The sequence below is a fragment of the Magnolia sinica genome, chromosome 19, assembly GCF_029962835.1.
Source record: "Magnolia sinica isolate HGM2019 chromosome 19, MsV1, whole genome shotgun sequence".
Lineage (NCBI taxonomy): Eukaryota > Viridiplantae > Streptophyta > Magnoliopsida > Magnoliales > Magnoliaceae > Magnolia > Magnolia sinica.
In genome coordinates, this window is record NC_080591.1 from 43872347 (window position 1) to 43893843 (window position 21497).

The window sequence follows — 21497 nt, forward strand, 5'->3', positions numbered from 1 at the left end:
TAGCCAATGCAGTGAATTTTGCATTAAGGTCGTCTTTCTCTCTTAGGACATACATCCCCGCTTTCTCTCTAAGAATGAGTCTAGTTTGGTCAGATTTAGCAGAGACATCCCATGTCTGCGTATTCTCTGCTAACATATTTAGAAAATCTCAAGCTTCATTATGATCTTTGTTAAGAAAGGTTCCACCACACATCATCTCTATGAACTGACGGGTATACATGGTGAGCCCCTTTCAGAAAGCATCAATCACGTGCTATGGTTCATAACCATGATGTGGACAAGTAATTAAAATGTCTTTGAAGCGCTCCCAAGCTTGAAAAAATAATTCATTCTCCTTTTGGGAGAATGACATGATTTCTTGTTTTAGTGCATTTGTTTTATGCTCGGGAAAGAACTTTTTTCAAAAAATCTCTACTTAAGGCTTGCCACTGAAGTGATCGTATTAGGTCTTAGAGAGTTGAGTTATGCTTTGGCTTCATCCTTTAGAGAAAATGAGAATAACCTAAGCTTAAGTACATCCCTATTGCCATTATTTACTTGTAATGTTGCAATTACTTTCTCAAAGTCCTTGAGGTGCAAGTAGGGGCTTTCAGAATCCAAGCCATGAAATTTAGGAATTAATTGAATCACACCTGGTTTAAAATCAATGTCCCCGGTGTGAGCAGAGAACATTATGAAAGATGGTAAAGTTGATCTCTCAGGGTGTAAATGTTCACGTAAAGTCCGTGGTTGGTTTAACACATTCCTATGAACTTCATTTTCATCCTCAAGAGGAGGATTTGATTAATTTTCTCTGTTTTGATTTATAGTTGGATCTGACAGATTTGGATTTAGATTATCAACTGAGTCTGCCATGAAATCCAAGTAATGTTGAGTGCCTCTTCTAAGTGAATGATCAAGGCCTGGAACTAGTCCGCCTTCGGAGAAGAGTCGATTGTTTTGATCCCTACTCCAACGGGACATAAACCTTCTACACCACACAACAAATACCACTAATTCAAATAACAAGTATAATACTTAAAAGAAAAATAAAAACTTAACCAACAACCTAGGTGGTAGGGCCAACCATGAGGGTTCAATTTACAAAGTAAAATAAATCAATAACCCAGGTGGCAGGGCGACCATAAGGGTTCAACCCACAAAGTAAAATAAATTAACAACCCAGGCGGTAGGGCCGACCATAAGGGTTCAGTCCACAAAACAAAAATAAATCAACAACCCAGGCGGTAGGGTCGACCATGAGGGTTTAATCCACAAAGTAAAAATAAATCAACAACTCAGGCGGCAGAGCCGACCATGAGGGTTCAGTCCATGAAAAAAATAAAATAAATCAACAAAAGTAAAACTAATGCAGAAATTAAACTATGCTAATCTGGAAAATAAATTCAGCGGATGATCTTTGTGATCAAACAGCAATTGTAGGACAACCATAGCACTTGGGTGATAAAATTTCAAGCAGGGCAACCTTATGTCATAATTAGTGCTTGAAAGACCCAACTGAATTTACTTTCAAAGAAAAAGAAAAAGAAAAAAATCTATAGAAAATTTGGAGGGTTTCGAAGAGAACTTACCTTAGAAGAAAACTTACCTTAACTATCTTGCACAAATCTGATCTATCTCAGTCTCTCCCCAGCAACGGCATTAAAAACTTGATTGCTTGCCTCCAAGTGCAGAGGTTTGTAAATAATATCCCGTGAATACAGGGTCGATCCCATAGGGAGATGAATTGTGAGAATGAAAAAATCAAATGCAAAAAAACTAAGTAATAAAAACTAAACTGATGATTTGATTTTGGGATTTTTGAATAGATGTAATTCAACTGAATAAAATAACACCCAAGCTTCAAAGTTCCACACATAGGTTAATGTTCCAAAATTATGATGACTTGGATAACACAACTAGGATCTGAGCACTATGGTCAGCCTAATCAGAAAATAAAATAGTTTAAATATTTTAATAAGTGATATAAAATATTAGAAAATCATGGATTTATACCATTGATATATGTTCTCAAGCGTCAGTGATTTTAAGAATTCAATATCAATGAGATAATGAAAATGAAAGAAATATCACAGGTTGAGAACCTTTCCTATATAGGAAATCTGATTGATCTAAGGTAAGCCTATCCATCAATGTGGATCTCATGTGATGGAAACATATGGATCTCATAAGAGGATAAAAAATAAAACCTAAATAATAGATAACATGCATACACCATTCTTCTCATCATTAAAACAATCAATCATCATAATCTTAAAGAAGTATTAAACCCATGTGCTTCCCTTCTAGCTTAGGCTAGAAGGAACTTAGAAAAACATAATTAAAATAAGAAAGGAAAAAAATAAGAAGAAAGAAATAAATGCAAATAGAAAAGATCTAAAAAAAAAACTTATAAAACTCTAATAAAATTAAAAACTCTTTAAAAATTTTAAATTTTACTTTGAAATGCCTTGAATGATGCTTATGAATGCCCTAGGAAACCCTATTTATAAGTAGGGAACTCCAATTTTCGTATAAAGTTGAAAAACCCTAGAAACCGCCTCAAATATACGTTTAGTTTTTCAAAATAGACTTACCGCTGCATAGTTTGTTTAAAATAGATTTTCTGTTGTGCAGTTTTCCAAAATAGACCTCAGAGCTTAAGAATATACTTTTTTAGGACGATTTCAGGAATCTTCACTTTAAATATTCGATTTTCTTCATTCTTCATTTGGTTTTCTTGGATATTTGGCATATGAATTCTTCAATCTTGCTCTCCTAAGATCCATCCTTTGCCTTGGTGATTCTTGAGTATCAAATCCATACTTTTTAGCACCCTTTTTCAATCCAAGCTCTTAAATTCACCTTACAACACAAACATGAATAAAATAGAACATTAAGCTGATTCATGTTCATAAAACTAAGATGTAAATGGGGAAAATTATGCAATATTTGAGTCTCAACAGATGACGCAGGTCTGTCCATAGTTGGCAGTCAAGATTCTGATTTGCAACCAATTGAGTCCGTCATCCCTCTATAGTTGTGCCTCTCTAAGAATTTGAAAACATTTTTTTGGTAATTTCAAAAGATGATCTGGTCCATTAGATTGTGAGTTGGGAGTTGCGATCGATGCTAGATTTTTTAAGAATATTTTTGTGAAAAAATTTAAAATAATTTAGTCCATTAGATGGCGAGTTGGTGGTCGCGATCGATACTATTTTTTATTAGAAATATTTTTGTGAAGTTTTTATAAATGATTTGGTTTATCGGATCGCAAGTTGACGATAGCGATCAATGTTGGTTTTTATTAGAAATTTTTATGTGAAATTTTTTAAAATGATATGGTCAATCGAATCACGAGTTGGTAGTTGCAATTGATGCCAGTTTTTATTGAAAATATTTTAGTGAAGTTTTTTAAAATGATCCTATCCATCGGATCGCTAGCTGGCAATTGCGATCGCTGCCAATTTTTATTGAAAATATGTTTGTGAAGTTTTTAAAAATGATCTAGTCAGTCGCGATCGATGTCAAATTTTATTGAAAAGTATTTTGTAAAATTTTTTTTAAATGATTCAGTCTATCGGATCGAGAGTTGGCAGTCGCAATCAATGCCGGTTTTTATTGGAAATATTTTTGTGAAGTTTTAAAAAATTACCTGGTCCATCAGATTGCAAGCTAGTGGTTGCGATTGATGTCGATTTTTGTTATAAATATTTTTGTAAAATTTTTGAAAATGATCTGGTCCATCAGATCACGAGTTTGTGGTTGCAATCATTGCTAGGTTTTTTTTGAGAATATTTTTAAAATTTTTTTAAAATGTTCCGGTCCATCGGATCGTGAATTGATAGTCGCGATTGATGCCAATTTTTAAAATATTTTTTGGGATTTTTAAAAATGATCTAATCCATCGGATCACGAATTGATGATCATGATTGATGTCGGTTTCTTGGGTACCAAGACTCACCCACTAATTATCGGATATAGGGTATGTGATACCCACTTCCAATAGTTCCAACACATCCATCTTAACTACATCCCTCATGTTTGGATTTAATCGGCATTGTGGTTGCCTTTATGTTTTAGCATCCTCCTCTAGGTGTATTTAGTGAGTGCAAATTTGGCGGTCAATTCCCTGAGATTCGCAATAGTTCATTATATGGTACTTTTGTGGTTCTTAAGAGTAGTAATCAGTTTGCTCTCTTACTCATCATCCAAGTGGGAAGAAATCACCATTGGATATGTGTTTCCATGACTTAAGTAAACGTATTTCAGCTCAGATGACAATGTTTTTAGGTTAAGCTTCAGTAGATTGATGCTAGATGGTAGAGGCTTTGAGTTCATAAGGGACAATTTTTCAAAGGTTGGCCTCAACCAGTTAGTTTCAAGTACTAACTTAGAATTTAATAACGTGCTCACTATATCCAATATCATGTGATCGTCGAAATCCATGAAGTGAGCAATACATGCTTCTAAGGGGTGAGAGATTATAGTTAATATGAACTCCTCCGCCACAAGTGTGTTAATCATGTTTACCTCATGGCTCTCATCTACATCTCCTAGTTTTTTTGCAGATATTAAACACATTCACCTCCAGCGTCATGTTCCCAAAGAACAACTTCATCACTTCATTTCAACAATTAATTATATCGTTTGAGGTGGCCAGGAATGAGCATTCTAAGATGATCAAAATTTGAGTGCTTGTGTTTATAATCGGTTATGTGTCTAAGACGATAAAGTTTATTGGGCAGTAGAACTTATCAATGTGGACTAACACATCCTCAACTATCCCCTTGGTATACGAATCGATCGGTTAATGAGTTATAGGGTCATCTTGGTGGGTTTTAATTCACCAAGTCCCAGTTCTTCAGACATTGAGTAGGGTATGATGTTTACGCTCGCCCCCAAGTGTAGTAAGGCTTGTTCAATTAGAAATTTTCTTATATGAGATCGTAGGGCTACTCGGATCTGTATATTTTGGGGAAGCATTTTATTTGATTATGGTGCTCACTTGTTCTATATATAAAAAAAGCTTTCTTTTACACATTCAATTTTCGTTTAATTGTGCAAAGGTCCTTAAGAAACTTGGCGTATGAGAGAATTTGTTTAATCGCATCCAATAAGGGAATGTTGATTTTGACTTGTTGGAAATTCTCTAAGGTGTCATGATTCTCTAATCGGCATTTTAATTAGATGAAGTGTTAGGGAAACAAAGCTACAAGCTTATACCCATGCATCAACTCTTTCTCATGTGGGGTAGGGCTTGTTCCATTCTCATTCTCAAATTTATCTGAATCTTTAGGCATGTTGGCCTTTATTAAGATAGTGTTGTTTATTTTCTTTCCATTTCTAAGAGTGGTGATGGACTTGACTTGTTCCATATGTCGGTTAGGAGGACTCGAATCACTTACTTCGTATTATCCTTTTGGGTTAAGTTGTGGTTAGGCTGAAAAGATCCCTTTCTCCCTAGTAATCAAGTGTGATTCGATCCTTGAAACTAACTTTTTGATATCATTTATGGCTTACATGGTGGGCCTACACGATAGTCTGATTGAATTGCATATGCCCTTGCATGAATGCTTGCAATGTGTCCTCAAGGGTCTTCTTTTGTGCTTGCACTTGCAGTGCACTTTGAGGTACAAGGGGAGGTCCTTTGGGAGGAGTGCTTGCTTTACAGTTGGCCCATTTCTCCAACTAAAGAGGGGATAATTCCGCCAGTTAGAATTATACTTGTTAAAGTTCGGCGCACTGAATGGGCATTGGTAAGCATTCATGGCATTCACTTGAGCTTGAAACACATCCTGAAAAGCTGTGATTGTGGGACAATCCTTTGTAAAGTGTGCATCACCATCGCGTATGCCACATACGCTTTCAGTAGCCGTATTGGTGGGCTGAATCGCTTCCACATTCCTTAGTTCTATGGCCTCAACTTTCCAAGTGAGATCTGCAATCTTCACATTCACATCGTCCTCCTTTTTGAGGACATATATTCCCCTTTTATCTTTACAAGTAGGCTTAGAATTACTAAATTTGTTGGTGGTGTCCTATGATTGTTCTTTCTCAGCCAACATATCAAAGTAATCTCATGCGTCTTCTGGGTCCTTGGTAATGTACTCACCATTGCACATCATTTCAATAAATCGGTGCATATTTGAGTTCAATCCATCACAGAAGAAACCAATTACTTGCCAAATTTCATAACTGTGGTGTGGGGGAGTGAGTAAAAGTTCCTTGAATATGTACCAACATATGAGAATGTTTCATCTTCCTTTTGGAATTTTTTCAGTGGCATTTTTGACATTTCAATGATGGATGGGTAATCTGCATTAGGGAGAGCAACCTAATGGTGGCGTTTAGCCTCAGGTGGGGACTGCTTCTCTTCTATGAGAGGCATTCTCCCGATGTTGGTCTTTTGGGAGATATTGAAGGAGAGGAATTACCCTCGGTTTGAAGACAGAAGGGTCAATGCAAAGAAGACCATAAATTGAATTGTCATTTGGCTGTGTTTCCTAAGTTCCTACCAGCCCCCTCTCAAACATAGTCTCCTCACCAGAATGCTTGCTTTCAAAGAGCTGGGATGTGTTACAAGGTAGCCAATTAGTTCTTCCTTCTTTATATGTTGTTGGGAGAGACCGTCAGAGTGATGGATCAAAATTAATGTGGATGGTTCTTTTAAGGGGAATCCGAGAATCTTAGGGGGTAGGGCATTTACAGAGATAGTAATGGTAATTTCCTCTTTACATACAGTGAGGGTTACAAGGTCGAAATCAATGCAAAAGATTAGACTCATGCACTTCTCGAGGCCCTTCGCTAAAGGGTTACCTAAGGCTTCGACAAAATCCTAGTGGAATGTGACTCCAAGATTGTTGTAGATTTAGTAAACAAGGTCAGGCCATCAAATTGGTTCCTATGGTATGTCTGGGCCCATATAAATTCCCTTAAAAGGAAAGTGGAGGTCAAGATAAGCTTTGCCCCTCAGGAAGTTAACAGTGTACCAAACTCCTTGGCAAGACTAGGTAGCAAGGAGTAGGTTCATAAGTCCTTTCTCTCGGTGGCGGAGCAACAAATGACACTTGTGGGGCCTTCTTGGATCAGGTGGGGATGGGTTCAATCAAGGAAATAGGTCGCATGTAGTATTGCTTTAGTGTCGAAGGCCCAGAGTTTTAATTTTTTTCCCTCGTGGGCCTCTGTCTTGTGTATCCTTCTTGTTAAGCCCTTCACTCTTGTTAATGATATTTCAATTTCTTCACAAAAAAAAAAAACTTTTTTATTAAGAAAAAAATGCCAGAGAAACTGTCTCCATTACAACTCATAAAAAAAAAAAAAAAAAAAAACAGCCTTCCCAGCCCCACCCTAAACAACCTTTTTTTAAAACTAATGAGAGAATTTCCTTAATTTAAGATAATCTCAATGGAGTGTGGCCCAAGTTAACCATGTTCCCATTATCCATCAATGATGAAAGCTTAATTGATGATTATCTAGTAAGACTATGGGTTTTTGTGGAAAGTGTGGACCCAATCAATGCACCACGACTGTCCATTAAGCCCATTCAAGATCAACCATTGTAAGTGGTGAACCTCCTAACAAATTGCATATCCTGACTCATCTAATTGTCCCAAACTAATTATTGGAGTGGATTTCCCAACACATCAACCCTTTGAGACCAAAGTTGACCACCCAAGCTTTCTTATGGTGTGGACATCCAATCCCCTTTCATAGCTTGTTGCAACATGCACAACTCCTCTCCTTAGTGCTTTATTTCTCTCCCAAAATCTTTATATAAAAAAACTCCAAAAACACCCTAGCCCTCACACGCCCACCAAGAGGGAGAGATAAGAAAGGAAGGAGAGACAAAGAAGAAGAAGAGAGAGAAGGAAGGAGTGAAGAAGAAGGAGAGAGAGAGAGAGAGAGAGAGAGAGAGAGAGAGAGAGAGAGAGAGAGAGAGAGAGATGCCAACCCTAGCCATCCATCCCTTGGGCTTTCCCCCCCTCTCCATCTTAAGTGTGTGACTCCTCTTGGACATATGAATGTTTTTCTCTCTTCTAACTCGATCTAGATTTCCTTAACAGGTTAACGTGAGGAATCCCTTATAGGTTTTCTCCAATGTTAGTCTAATTTTGATATGGTTGATAGATTGTTTTCTATGTTTGAATTATTGATTGCTTAAATCTAAAATGCTTATGTTAAATTTATGATTTGTATTGATTTTATGCTATGAATCATGTGTTGAAAGATTAATTATATGAATGATTGTGTTTGGGTAAATATTGAACAAGGTTAGGTTTAAATATCAAACTACTTGTATGTGTGTTCAGGATTCATGGTTGTATGTTGCTGGAAATCATATAGTTCGTATACTTGTCATGTTACACCCCGAACTTTTCAATACTTAAGTATTGAAAGTTATCGAGTATTACCATGGAATTTAATTTAGTATATGCATGTGTATGTTACCAATTTAGCCTATCCTAACCTTAAATATATTCTTTAACTTGAATCTAACCATTAGGAATAATCTTTATCTATATATCAAGTTATCCGACCATTGATTTGTAAGACATGATCATCGTATATCCAAGTATTCTCACTTGTCCATCACAATCAACCGTTCAGTCAACTATTCACCTCTAGGTAAAGCTATCTGACTGCCCACTTTGAGTTTGGATCACCCGATCATAGTAAACTAAGTACCTGATCTCTACATCTGCTCGTATACGTATCGAATCGAGATGTTAATCCGATCATCTTGTTCACCACCTATAAATATACTTAACTAACCATTAAAACTACAATATGAGGAACTTACATATGTAAACAAATTATTTGAATCTAACTGTATACATGTTTTATCTCTTAATCACTTAAAAAACTCACCTTATGTTCATCCATTTATGAAACTAACCACCCTAAACCCTAAAGTACTAACCATTAAGTTTTTCTATTTTTGACATGTCATTGACCATCCATCATGTTGTTTGACATGAGTATCTCGCCTTAATTAATGATAATTTTAACTTACTTGGTAAATAACTCTTTATTTTTAACGATTTAGATATGAGTTCTTTTGTAATAATTGCTTAGAAACGTTTATATTACCATGTACAATAATTAGATTTCCTAAAACTCTCAAATCAACAATAATTACAAAAATGTCATTAACTTAGACCCTTAAATTCTAGATCACATGGTTCTCATGATCCATTTGATGTGAAAATTTATACCATGCTCGTGTATCATAAATTAACCGTACATGCTGAATTTCAACCCTTAGATTATTGTGAAAGTGATCCAATTGACAAATCAGCCCTTTAACCATTAATTTTGGTGTCCATCGAGTGAGAAAAGTTGTGGGTAGTCATATTAGGTTATTTCCCTTCATATGAATGAATTAGATTTCCTATCATATGGATCGAGTGTGAAATGTGAGAACCCCACCTTAGTAGACTTTTCAGCGTGAAGTTAGCCATTTTAGGCTTACCAACTATTTCTAAATCTGGACCTTCCAATTTATCCACTTTAGACCGTCAATCACAAATCAAATTTGGACCACACTTTGGACTGATTTATGATCCCACACCGCTTTAAAGCCAATTCCTTCATTTTGGCACAAAAGGTGAAATTTCATATTTAGGCTTTTTCCATCATCAATCAACCACCAAATTTTATCTAATCATTTGTGTAAGTGCTATGGTTATTTGCTCCTTTGATTGTTAAATTTTGTTGTGCCAAAACCACAATCAGTGTCTTGTGTAGCACGATGATATATATGTTTAAGGCAATGCATCTCATGCTCAAGGACAATGCTTTAAGTTAAGTACAATGATCTACTTCAAAAATTGCAAGATCAAGTACATTGTTCTCTTCTCTAAAGCTTTAGAGTTTTTAAGCTACGAGATCTTGTTCAAGACTCAAGGTAAAGTACAACGAAGAACTACAACTTCAAGCTTCTAAAGATCTCTGAAGTACAGCTCAAGAACTACAAGTTCAAGCTTTCAAGCTTCATCAAGCGTCGAGATCTCAAGCTTCATGATCTTTAATGATCATCCATCATCTGAAAAAAAGAATGTTCAATGTTCATACTTCATGTCTCAGGTATGAATGTCCTTAAATTGACCTTAGGGTAGGTCATTTCGGATACATAAGTCAATTGCTTATTTTATATGTGTTTTGGTCTGTTCTTATACTAGTCCTGGACTCTGTTCGACTAGTCCTAAAACTGCCTCGACCAGTTCAAGAAATTTCAAGACCAGTCCTAAGTTGTTGCAGATTTTCAGAATTTTTTGGTTGAGCTACTACCAATCCTGGAGTCTGCTCAATCGGTCGTGTGAACAGTGCCGACTCGTTCACGACCAGTCCTGTAGCTACGACTCAAACTCCAGCAATGAATTCTAGTTTCTCACGACTAGTCGTGGAGGACTCACGACCAGTCGTGAAGTGCCTACGACTAGTTGTGGAATGGTTTTATCTGATTGCGCTCAAAATTTTAAAATGCTGTTGGTCTTACGACTAGTCGTAGTGTCCACAGGACCAGTCGAAGATGCGATTTCTACAACTACAAATAGAACACAAATTTCAGAGTTTTATATCCAATTAAAGTAAAATCAACGCATCACTCTGAGAGATAAGTTTATGTTCTTTTTAAGCTACATTGTGCATATTTAGTATTCTCTTTTGTTAGCTTTTTATATTTAATTTTGTTTTTGCATTCCAATCTGATTTGAAAGAGGAATTGTGATATTTCACTTCTTGGAATCAAAATCAAATAAAGCTAGCCTAACTTGATTTAATTTAAAATCAATTAGAACTTAGAACCATTTTAAAGTTAGTATTGGACATTGAACTTCTCTATTCGAACTTCTACTCCGATTTGGTTCTTCCGGGCTGCTACAAAAGGAGAAATCCAGGTATTTTACATTTGTGTAAATCTTCTATGTTTTTGGTTTCTTTGAGATTAAGCCAGAAAAATCTCTAAGTGTTGGTTATCTGAGGAGAGTCAGAAAACTCAGAGTGTGGGGTTTTTGAATTATGTAAGCCCATTTGCAAGACACAATTGTGAGGGTTTTAGGTGAACTTGAGAAAAACCTATTTTCATAGTGAACGCTAATATCCCCTGTGTGAGGATATTAGGAGTGGAGTAGTAAGCTATGTGGCTGTTGTTTAACAGTTGGTGAACACACAGGCGAACCACTATAATTTTTTGTGTCTTGTGATTTGAATGTTTATTTATTTGCTATATCTTTTATTATTCAAAGTTGTGGGATGTATGTGTGATGTGAATGTTGTGATATTTACATTTCAAGCATTGTGGGGAATGTTGTAATAGTTTAGACTTTCATTCTTGCTATTTACTTTTTATTCCTCTTCAGTTTGAGATATTGATACTTAAACCGTTCTAGTAAGGTTGTCTTGCCATAAACCCTTGGTTTTTATGGTGCAAGGTTGTCCTTAGAACAACATTTGTATCAACCTCTCAAGACTTGAATTTTGAGGTTGCTATACATTTCCGTACTATGATTTGTTTAAAGTGCTATCTTTCCTTTATTCATTTAAATTCCGCTATTAAAGATTTAATTTGGCATAGTCCTATTCACCCACTCTCCCCCTCTAGGACATATAGCTTGGCCTTTTTAGTTTGCCTTTCCTGAATACACATTTTCTCCAAAATTGGGCTATGATCTTTAAGCGTGGACCATTAATTGAGATCAAAACCGTTTTGGCACTCATTATGAGAATTTTCAATATAGGCCAGTCTAAATTTTAGATCACCAAGAAATTCATGTACCATGGCCTTATTCGATGACCTTGACACCATGAATGGTTACCTTCATGAATGTGATATGGAAAATAAAGGTAAAAAAAAAAAAAACAAGGTATGATTTTGAAGTATCTAATTATTACTTTTTTAACGCCCGAAATTCTGGGGCATGAGTATGTATTCAGGCTATGAAAACTAGGGGTGTTACATATAATGATGAGAATGATATTCTATGATGGTAAAATAAGTGGAAATATGTAGATCAGCAAGTTAAATCATAGTGACAAGTTAACCCGTTGTGTCGACTTGGTACGCCCACCAATTTAACCCGAATGAATCTTATATAATGTAGTTTGCATTGGCCTACCTTGGGACATGTTTGTAGGTTGTTCGGTGATGTTTACTATCATAATTGTGCAAATATTTATTTTGGGAAATTTTATGAAATATGATGTTTATACACATGCGAATACATGAACATGGATTTGAGAATAGTTTCAAGTTGTAGATGAAACTGTGTTAAGATTAAATGTGTTCCGTGATGAGAAATACATGAGAATGGACTTGATATGCACATGTGATGGTGTTGTGATGGAACACATGTATCATAGGAATGTCACGCCTGGAGTAATCACACATCCATCATTAATGTAAGTATTGTGATTATGGTTATGGTGATGGTTATGGTTACGGAGCATCCAAGTGGTTGGATTATTGTTGGTTATGGGTCCATTTGTGAATAATTATTGGTTTGGAATAATGTGTAACATTATGAGTAGGATGAGACCATCCCTCCATGTTAGGTGTCATGTAAAGGACAACGACTATCTTAAGACATGGTGGACCATAACAGTTTCGTATGTGGTGAATGTAGTGGTAACTTAGAGAATGTATGCATCTTAAATCAGAAAAAACTAAAGGATTGGATTAAAATAATATATTCACTAGGATCCAAGAGTTGGGTCAACCCCTTCGGGTGTTATAATAGAGAAAGTGTCGACTACTCTTATTTCTCTGGTTGTATATTATCTAATGAAAGAGTTGCCTACTCCTCACATTTCATTGGTTGGGTATTTTGGGAGCCCGTGAGAGAGGTGGGCTCATCATCTCATAAGTGGGCTCAGAACCTCTGAAGGATAGTGACTAATGAGTGTGTCGGCTATTCCCATTTCATTGGTTGGGTACCTTCATTAGAGCATGCATATCATGCATTACATTAAGAAGATTTCTATATGATTGTTTTGGATTGATTATGTACTCGTTGTGTAACACCACGCACTTCTGGTATGTGGGTGTTACCACTTAAACTGTAACAGGGGATTTCAAACTCGAATAATAGACAACTTGAATCCAACGAATGCAGGATGAGGCTTCCAGTCATCGTTAAAGTCATCCATCAAAGGCCCTAGGAGCTAAGTTGAACCCTACATCAGTCAGGAAGGTAATCCTAACTAAACACCTTAAGTTAAAACAACTTACAATCACTTGATCGAATCATAACGGAACAATGCTCTAATGATAGACCTTCGAGGGGTAGTGACTGGCCGACCATGCACTCACTACCTCTCAAATTCATATTTAATTGTTGAAATCACGTATCAAATCAATCCAGCCATTGGATCGATTGTATTGGCCGTAAAAAGGCCTTGGATGTGTGATACGGCCCACCTGGGCCTTAGTTCCACCCTAAACTGGGCCAAGACCCCTAAATGGGGTTCCCAAGATGAATGAACAGAGTGGATTTATCAAAAATGTCACGGTGGACCCCACATGAAGTGTGAGTGAACCCAGTGCACCCGTACACAAGGTGTACTGGTCGGTCTAAGTCGGTCAAATCGGCTTTGACCGAGCCTCTTTGCAAAAAGAGCATATTTCTCCCGCCAAACGTCATTTTTGAAATGGATGGATGTCAGTTCCCTAGGTGGCCCACCCTAACCACTATCTGGATGATCCGCACCGTCCATCAGACTCATGGGGCCCGTTCGACCAAAACTTTATAGGATTATGGACCCATGCATAGAGACGGTGATTTTGGGATGGAACCGATCAAAAGCTCGGGTGCGACTAGGATACAGGATGGTGGGCCAACTTGTGGCCGCATGGGCGGCCCACGATCGGTTTGATCATGCTATCCCAGCTATCCATCTTCCAGTTGAAGCCACATTCTCCCATTTCGGAAAATGGCCGAACAACAGCCTGCACCAAGAAAAGCAGAAAAAAGGATTTTCCCATCTGGGAAATAGGTGCTGGCACGGTTTTAACCGTTCCCTGGGATGGGAAATAGGTGCTGGCATGGTTCTAACCGTTCCCTGGGCCACGTGGGGCAATCCTAGCCCCTCACCTTAGGGCAGTATGAGAAAATGGAGAGAAACGCTCCATCTCTTGAGAAAGTGACGAGTATTAGAATATCTCGCGAGATATTCCAAAACGCACATAAAAGGCCTAAAAAGTGGGCCTTGCAGTGATCGACAGTCCCATCTGGTCCGCTCAAACGGACCAGATCATACTGAAATACATTAAAGGATGATTTGCCATTAATGGCCACTCCATCTTCTCCGTTAACCCATCCAACCCAAGATCACGAGATGGGCCCCACTAGGGCTGAAAGTTTTCTTTCCTGGTGGGCCCTTGCAGTGGGAATCCATCCCCATGGTCAGATGGAACCTATGCATAGCCATTTTCCAAAAATGGTCGTTGCTAGGGCCGGTTCATCTCAACCGTTTGCTGATTCATGCAGGCTCTCTCTCTTGGCTATAAAAGCCGTTGTGGTGCCTTGAGATTCGCACCATAGAAGAGCATTAAAGAGTGAGAGAGAGAAGGAGAGGAAGGAGGGAGGATGAGTGAAAGGGAGAGAGGAAAGCGAGTGTGACTGAGTGGACTCAGTGCCTCACTACACCAACTCAGCCCTCACAAGATCAGACCGAGTTGGGTCAGTGCAGATTTGCAGCACCACAAGTAGAGAGGAAGTAAGGGAGATCAAAGAAAAGAAAGAGAGAAAGAGGAGAGAAAGAAAAGAGAAAGAAACATAGAGAGAAGTGAGGTTGGGAACGTGTGTTGCCCCACTCCAAATCGAGCTCGACCGAGTTAAGGCCACGCCTGAGTCAAGCCCAGGTAACTCCTTACCCTTCCATCTTCATTAGGCCTTGTAACAAGCTGGGAAACAGGCCTTAAGCTGAGTTGAAAATGGACCTCTATATGGGCCCTGGAATAGACTGAAAATAGACCCTTAACTGGGCTCTGTAGTGGGCTGAAAACAACTTCCAGATTGGGCTGAAATCAGGCCTTCATTAGGTTGTGTAACGGACTAAAATCTGACCTTCATCAGTCTGTGCAAAGGGGTTGGAAACCGACTTTCATCAGGCTGTGCTTTCATCAGGCCGTGCAATAAGCAGAAAGTAGGCCTATAAATGGGCCCTGAAAGGAGTTGAAAACAACCCTCAACTGGGCCTTGATTTGAACTGAAATCAGGCCTCAACTAGGCCCTGATTTGAGTTGAAAGACAAGCCTCGGTTGAGCCATAAGTTAAACCGAAAGTGGCCTTCAGATGGGCCGAAGTTCCGGGCAGAAAGCTGGATTTAAACTAGGCTTTCAGCTGGGCCTTGCATTGGGCAGTAATCTGGGCTGAAAACCAGCCTAGAAATGGGATGAAATCAGACCTCTATGGGCCATACCACAAGGCAACATGTAGCACCCCGAAATTCAAGGACCGACTAGCTACTCGGCTCCCGAATTCCTGAGTGCCACGTGTGCAATAATGAGTCACAAATGCATATAGTTAATCAGGTATTAACACGCTATAACGAATTAGACTAAGCATGTTTAATTACTAATCAAATAATTAAGTTCCAAGTGCTACTAGCCAACTAAAGTTCCATCGTAAATTCATATCCAACATAGCAACTTAATAGATTTGAATAACAGTCATTCAGGCATCCAATCCCATATGCTTATCACACCCAAAAATGATCTGGGCTTTAGCCCAGTCCCGCCGACATCCACCTCACTAATATGCCCCGCCAAACTCCTGATAGTATCCCTACTCCTTGTTGTCATTGACACCGACATTGTCTAATACGTGCTGATCAAGGGTATTTACATCTATATCAGGTTTTGGTTGGTGTTTTAGAACACTGTCCTAGAGTGGGAGTGAGTGATCAACTCAGTGATACCATTAGCAATAGGCATATGAATTATCATGCATAGGATATATTTAATGAACAACAAGCAGCATGGAATCCTAAACACTGTTGTTAATGCAAATGCATGGTTATGATATGATGCATGCTCCTCACAAAGACCAGCACTCCCTCAAGCGACGACATTTGATATTTGCAATGAAACAACACTCCCTCAAAAGCGACCTCGACTGCATAATCGCTATAAATATAATGTAATGTCATGAAATATGTTAGCCTAGTTGATTAGTTAAGTTCATTCGTCCAGCAGGTTGGGGAAATCGGAATACCCTTAGTAGAGTTATTACCCTCACTCGATTGCGCGGCTCAAGGGCCGTGGCCATGTGACTCTCGCGACCCTTAGCCCTATCTTGGGATCGTTAATCCCGAAAAGTAGTATAAATACAGATGAAACAAATTGGGACTTAAATGTCCTACTCGCGGTCATTGTAGGGAGGTTGTCACCCCAACATAGGCCGATAGCACGGATACAGTGTCCCATACCACTGTTCCCGGCTGCTCAATGGACACTATGGGAGGCTCGTCACCCCAGCATAGGCTGACAGCATGGGCATAGTGTCTTATACTACCATCCTCGGCTCATAAGACTTTGTTGGCCGTAAATCATGGTTAACAATGGGCGCAATGGTCTTAAGGTACTTTGGGTTCATACAGGCATGATCAAACAATGTTAACGTACAAAGATGGTCGACTTATAGTCAATAAGTCCTGACGGGTTGAACCGTAGCTAATCGGCCCGAGAATATTGTCTCGTGTAGTCCAACTATGGCTAACAACTTATAGTTCAGCTTTTCGTGCCAGATTCACTCACGGATAGGTCTAACAAGGACTGCCCCAGAAATTCCAGGTAATCGGCCGATCCATAGGGGAATATGCAACAATTCACAATGAAACATGGATTCCTTGGATACAATTCATATATGACAGACATAACTTCAGTATGATCAGTACATGGATAAGCACGCACAAGGTTCTACTCAATTTTACAGGTTCTACATAACCTATTCCAGCCTATACAGTTATGTGGACAGCCATATAGCAATGCACCAAAATAAATCTTCCACAGGTCAACATACATCATATAATTCCGCCATGCATTGAAAATCCAAACAAGTGACTTGACCCAATCAGAAATTCTTCATCATTACATGTCCACAATAAAGCATTCTCAATCACAAACTCAGGGAGTAACGAAATCAAATGCTAAATAACCATTTACAGCAATTCATATTATCATGGTAGGCATAGTTAACACCAAACTAAGAGAAACACAATTAGCCATCAACAAATTAGGGAAATCCACAAATTTGTAACCAACATAGCATGCACATCAGCAATTTAATTTATTTAAGGGTTTGGGGTCAATCCCTTTCCCATAAATTTTAGAAATCTCTCATTTGTCATCCTAGTTATACCTAATAAGGAAAATCCAGCTACATGCACCAATATTCGCCAAACATGTTCGTTAAACCTATATTAGGCGCGATAATCGACTACCTAAAGATAATGGTCATCACTTAAACTTAGTCGGAGATTGCTGAGATGATCCTAGTGACGCCGAGTCCGTAAGCTCGAGGTGTCAGGGCCCTACATTGCATTGGATGGACAACGATCACATGCATGTTCGAGAAATTATGAAAATAGAGTGAGAATTCCTACATTACCTTAGATGGGTTGGAATATCTCTTCTAACGGCGGAAAATGATGAAGTTTGCGGGTAGAGGAGAGGTGAGGGTGCTGGGATCTTCAAAATCCAAGCACCAAGCTCACATGCACATCAAGGTGGGGCTTTCTCTCTCCTCCCCCTCTCTTTCTCTCTCTCGGAGCTGAGAAATAGGGTTTTGAGAGAGAGGGCAACTCTTTTACATGCCCAGAATTATTTCAGCTAACCCTGGGTTTTGGGTAATTCCCTAAATAGCCAAGTGGGGCCCATATAAGGTTATTGGAGCTGCTTTGATGGGCCCCTAGCCCATCTGATTCATGGGATAGGCGTCCCATAGCCCGATGAAGGGTTGGGTGAAGTTTGATTGTAAACGGATGCGGGGGTTTTGCCATAGTGGCCTGATTCGCGATCAACAGTCACCGTTTCATGATCAACGACCAAATTTTGTAGGCGCAAGCTTGGACTTATTTCAACCTTCGGTGTGAATTTGGAAGGGATTCGATGGCTGGAATGCCCAAATATGCATACTCAAGCAACGAGGTTATTTGATTTAATTTCTTTAGGCCAGGCGACTAGCGGTTTGCAAGTGCTGGCAGGGCAGCATCGATAAAGCATTTCTAGGCATCCTTTGAGCCTGACGTTTGCGTGGGACCACAAGCCTAGCGAGACATGAGGCCTAACAAAATTTTGAGATTTTTGGTCCTTCCTCAGTGATACACGGCCCGTACGGACAGTTGCCAAGTATGGCTCGACCACCTGGCTCTACGGTCTGTGCTCGGCCTGAGCACGATTTGATTTAATTCATTAGTGGTTAAGTTTGTCATTAATTAGTCCATAGTAGGCCCACACGTGCGACTGAATTATCCGATCTGCGTCGATTCACACATGCACCTCAAGACACTGTTCCCTTTTTGGACGGGGCGTTACACAACACAAGTTAGGCTAGGCCAGGCAGACAACCCAGCCTCACCGTTTAGCCAAACGCCCAGTGGGCCTCGCCTTAAATCAATGTGAGCTGCACTATATACCACAGTGGGCCTCACCTTAAACTGCAGGTGGGTCGCACCCTGTAAATCAGGTGGGCCGCACCCTGCAAATTCTGATGGGCCAGACCGTCAGTCCAGCCACACACAGGTGGGCTAGACCGTCAGTCCAGCCACACACAGATGGGCCAGACTCTTAGTCTAGCCACACGCAGGTGGACTGCACTTAGGTTGGCCACATTTGGGCCGGGATCAATGGGCCGCAGGAATCAGGGAAAAGCCCAGTTTTCCTGGGTCTCCATTGGGCAAAATAAGGTGGGCCAAACCAGGCCTAGTTCAATCCCATTTTTGGGGCCGCTATCGTATAACAGTGGTTGGGCCTAGTCCAGGCCCAGTTCGGGCTTTGGGCAGGGACATTTCTGGCCTAGCCCAGGCCTCATCGATCGGGCCATAGTTAGTGGGCCTGGTCGCCTTGAAACAGGCCTAATTCCCACATTATAAATCCTTACAAATCCCCACACAATTCCAATAAAATGGATAGACAAAAGGCCTTGGGGAATATTTGTCTAATATAAACTCTGACTTTAGAAGACTACTTGTGTGGCTTTGGGCCGCAAGGTACGCACGGGAATTCGGAACAAGGACGAGACTGTAACCCTTCAGGTGATGACTTCTCCCCTTGAGCTTTCCACCTCTAAACTGGATTAGGGATAGCTTTTATAATAGCTGCTAATGATATCCTAGAAGTGGATGATCATTCGATAGTTTACTTGAATGTATGCCTTATAAGAGATTTGACTATTGGTTAGCTTACTTGAATTCACGTTGTAAAAATGGTTAAATCTTTTGTTTAGATCACTTAAACGCATGTCTTAGAATTGATTAGGATACTTGATTAGTTACCTAGGGAAATGTCTTAGAGTTGATTTGGATACTGGATTAACTGAACTCAATTACTTGTCTTAGATTTATTAAAATGCTTGGTTAGTTGGCTTAAGCACATGTTCCAAGAATTGATTGACTAGTTACTCAAGTATATGAATCACTTGATTGACTTCCTTGAGATACATACTTTAGAAACTGATAAGTTATGAACACATGACTTTTGAATTATATGTATACATAAGTGTTACTTTGAGTATTGAATTATGCCTGAATCTCCATGTCACACCCTCATATATGATTGTATTGGTTGCAAGTCACATATTATCTGAAATCTCTCTATGGAAACCTCTATTTAAAGAGAGTCCGTACTTAGGGTGTATCAGAACGGTTGTGGTGAGATTAGACCCTCAACATGGAGGTAATGGTTAATGGCAGTGTAATTCATGGGATTCACCACCTATGGACTGATTCCACCTACTTGACTATGGAATGGCCTTTTCAACGTTTGTTATTACTGTTGTATACTCGCATTGACTCATACATACCAACTCACTTTAGTCGCTGTATTTAAGGTTTTCAATACTTCATTCCTATTCAGATTCGGTGGAAATTCCCCTACATTGAGAATTGATTGGCCATATGTTGATGTGTTCTATACACACCCTAAGGTGGTAGACTCATGGGCTGGGGATGGTGGTCATGAGACACTATGCTCGAGCCGTCGGCCTACGCTGGGTGACGAGTCCACCGTAGTGACCTTGAGTTTATTAAACCGGTTGATTGTAATTGAACTAATAACGGTTTGGCTAATCATGTATACATGGCATATTTATTGACGTATGTGATGTATGATGGCAGTCATTATGCGGTATGTGATGTGCTTCGCTAATGGCCAACCTTTGCATGGGTGACGAGCCCAACTTCCGAATGGATGAGCATCCCCGGGTCGATGATGCATTCATGCATCCATGCATATAATAAGACTGCATTCTCTATGTTTTGGTTTCTGAATGTTTTTGTGCTATTTCTTGTCTAGGGTGGCGGTGTGTAATCTTGAGGCAAAATCACACTAAGCTGGCCACTCATTCATCAATGTTCAACCGAATAGAGGATACAGGTGCAGGGATGGACGAATATGGAGTGGATCTCAGGACCGTTACCGTCGCGATGGAGGAATTGCTGTATGATGATGAGCCACACCAGGAAGTGGCTGCATACTTCGGACTAAATCAGTGGATTAGTTGTTATGTTTATTTTAGTACACTTTGAAACTTGAGGTTTTGCATTGGGCCCCCAGCTGTGTGGGCCAGGATATTGTTCTCATTTTGATTATACTTATACTACACTAGATTTCGGTTGGTAACACTTTGATCTTGTGTTGATTACCATTTGATAATCTGCTAACATCTGGGTTTTCAGGAAACGAGTTGCGTACTCAGGTCCTGAAAACTGGGGCGTTACACATTGATTATGCAAATATTGAGAGTTAATCTTAGAGTGATGCCCTCACTAAGTCGAACCTAGCCAAATTGTTGAGTGCCAAATATTGCATATTTTCCCCTGGTTATACCTTGGTTTTATGAAGATGATAATGCTTAATTTTTATATTTATGCATGTTTGTCTTGCGAGGTGATTTTGAAAGCTTAAGGTGAAAATGATGATAAAAGTATGAATTTGATGCTTAAGAATTGCCAAAGCAAGGATTGAATATTTAGAGGCCAAGATTGAAGATTTTAAGATCCAAGATCCAAGAAAATTAAGTGGAGAAAGAAGAAAATCAATTTTGCAAAGTGCATAATTCAAAATTGCTGAGCTTGACATGTCGATGACATCAAACACTTAAAACGATGCCATCGAAGGACGATCGATCACATCGAGATTTTAGTGGAAAATTAAGTTTGTTGTTGGACAATTGGGTGTAAAGTTCGATTCCATCGAATGTAAGTTTCAATGTCATCGAAGCCAGTTTGATGACATGAATAATTTTTTATTTTCAAGCTCAATTCACTGGGCAGTTTTAGACCATTTTCGATTGCAT

At 39.1% G+C, this 21497-nt stretch overlaps 1 non-coding gene across 1 annotated transcript; it reads left to right on the forward strand.

The window, feature by feature from the left end:
* Positions 1–263: 263 nt before the first annotated feature.
* Positions 264–370, forward strand: LOC131235795 (small nucleolar RNA R71). The gene has a single exon (XR_009166316.1). It is a non-coding gene; the product is annotated as a small nucleolar RNA R71 (small nucleolar RNA).
* Positions 371–21497: the final 21127 nt, after the last annotated feature.